Source organism: Poecilia reticulata, unplaced genomic scaffold (assembly GCF_000633615.1).
Source record: "Poecilia reticulata strain Guanapo unplaced genomic scaffold, Guppy_female_1.0+MT scaffold_1726, whole genome shotgun sequence".
Taxonomy (NCBI): Eukaryota; Metazoa; Chordata; class Actinopteri; order Cyprinodontiformes; family Poeciliidae; genus Poecilia; species Poecilia reticulata.
The window spans coordinates 1-2,101 of record NW_007616457.1 but is presented as its reverse complement, the minus strand read 5'-3'; the positions used below and the strand labels follow the sequence as shown (position 1 = coordinate 2,101).

The 2,101-nt window shown below is 34.8% G+C and overlaps 1 long non-coding RNA gene across 1 annotated transcript; it reads right to left on the bottom strand.

The window, feature by feature from the left end:
• Window positions 1-46: 46 nt before the first annotated feature.
• Window positions 47-1,843, bottom strand: LOC103461479 (uncharacterized). The gene is made up of 4 exons (XR_533120.2): window positions 1,733-1,843; window positions 1,425-1,492; window positions 478-580; window positions 47-394 (listed from the first exon to the last, which is right to left on the bottom strand). It is a non-coding gene; the product is annotated as an uncharacterized LOC103461479 (long non-coding RNA).
• Window positions 1,844-2,101: the final 258 nt, after the last annotated feature.

Below are 2,101 nucleotides of genomic sequence, written 5' to 3'. Positions count from 1 at the left end.
CATGAAGACTCCTTCATGTTTATGACAGATGTTATGTATTTTTTTCTTTTTTCCCAGATCACACCAGTCTTACCTGTTTAGACTGTTTGTTTATAAATGCCCTAAGAAGCTGTACTACTAGTTTCATTATACAGTTCACTGTACAGTGACAATAAATCCAATCCAATCAATCTATCAAAATATTATGTTTATAACATGATATGTCAATCTTATGCATACCCCTTAACTACACTGTTCTATCCTCATTAGATAAAAAGAGTTTGAGGACTTCAGCAGCAATCACCTTTGACCTGCTGGTGCACTCGGTGCACTGACACATGAAGAAGTAGGAATCTAACAGCCTCTCTCTCCGGTCCTCTGTTGGATACAGCAGGTCTATGTAACTGTCAAAGATCTGCAAAAAAGAAATCAATTAAGAATAAAGAGGAGGACATTTTTCATTTAAATTTTGGCAAAAACAGAAGCTTTGTCTTTTACCTCTTCCCCTGGGTTTATCTCTTGAACGGCTCTGACCTCAGCCACTGTGCCTTTATAGGTCACAATAACATTTGGACTACAGCTGTGGTTCATCAGCGCTACACTGGAAGGAGAAGGCATCATTTAAATTAATTACATCTAAAAAGCAGATAAAGATGGAAAAATACCTGCATAACAGAAGAGAAGAAAGTTATGTGTAGGGCTGAAACGATTAATCATGATTAATCATGATTAATCATGATTAATTATCGTCATTAATTGATTCTTGACAAAATCGCCAACCGACTAATCATCAACTGGAGTATAAAAATTCAAAAAAGGTAAACTGCTGAAAGAACAACACATTTAGAACAATAATTTAGCCAGAACTGTACAAAAAATATAAACATTTTGTATTTAAGATGAACATATGTTCAACCCAGAGTTTCTTAAATGGCAGTTTTGGCTTCACCTGGTTCAAATTCTGTAAATAAAAATCTTTTAAGTGTCTTTTTTAATCTAATTATTAATTGGTTAACCCAAAAGATGATCACCAGGTCAGTCCTACACTGTACTGAGTTTAAGTCAAGAAGAAAAGCCTAAGCTTTCCACATGTTGATGTTAAAAGTATAAATGCTAGGTTATTGTCTTATAGGTAATAAAATGTTTATTTTCTGATTTATAAGGGGAAATGAATGACTTGTTATTTACAAGTATTGTTAATAGTGTATAAAAATATTTAGGTGGTTAAATAAAAAATTTTTATTAAAAAGAAAATTGGCAAAATGTGGCAATTTCTTTACCAAATTAATTGTCAGAATAATCAATACAATAATCAATTACAAAAACCCGACCCTGGATAAGCGGAAGAAAATGGATGGATGAATTACAAAAACAGTAATTAGTTGCAGCCCTGGTTACACAGAGAGTATTTAACAGTTTTTTGTGATGATTTGCAAAGTATTTACTCAGGAAAAACAGCTGATCCTAGATGGGAGAGCTCTTCGTCCTCTATGGTGAACCCATTACAGTTTACCTGGAAACAGACAAAAAAACAACAAYAAAGAAACCAGAGTTCAGATATATGATGACAAAGCAAACGTTGCAGACTAAAGTGCTGTGAAACATCCGATAGGATGGAGGACGTCCTGCAGCACAGATTAAATGTAGCCTTGAGATAAGAGGCTAAAGAGCTTGTTTCCATTAGTGCAGTGTGAAAGCAAAGAGGCCACGGCTCCGCCAGACGGATCAAATTAAAGAGATAAGAGCTGCAGACCGGATCCAGTCAGCCAGCGATTTGATGTCCTGCAGGCACCAACATGCTCCACTCCTGCTGTTCACCAATATAAATAAAAACACTTCCATTTCCCATTGGTTCACCATTTATCTGGTAAAACTGGAGGAACAGAGGTCAGTTATAATTTGAATGATAACATCCAACACTAAAAAAAACAAACTTTGTCAAGTTACAATCACAAACTTTAACTTAAGGAAAACACAAATTGGCACATAGTGTAAGCACTTTTTAGTAAATACTCTTATAAATGAGTTGTTCACTGTATTCAGACCCTTAACTATGATGCCACAAAATAAAAACATTTAAAACCCAGAGAGGTTTTTGGCCTCGTTTCTTTTTAGAAACATT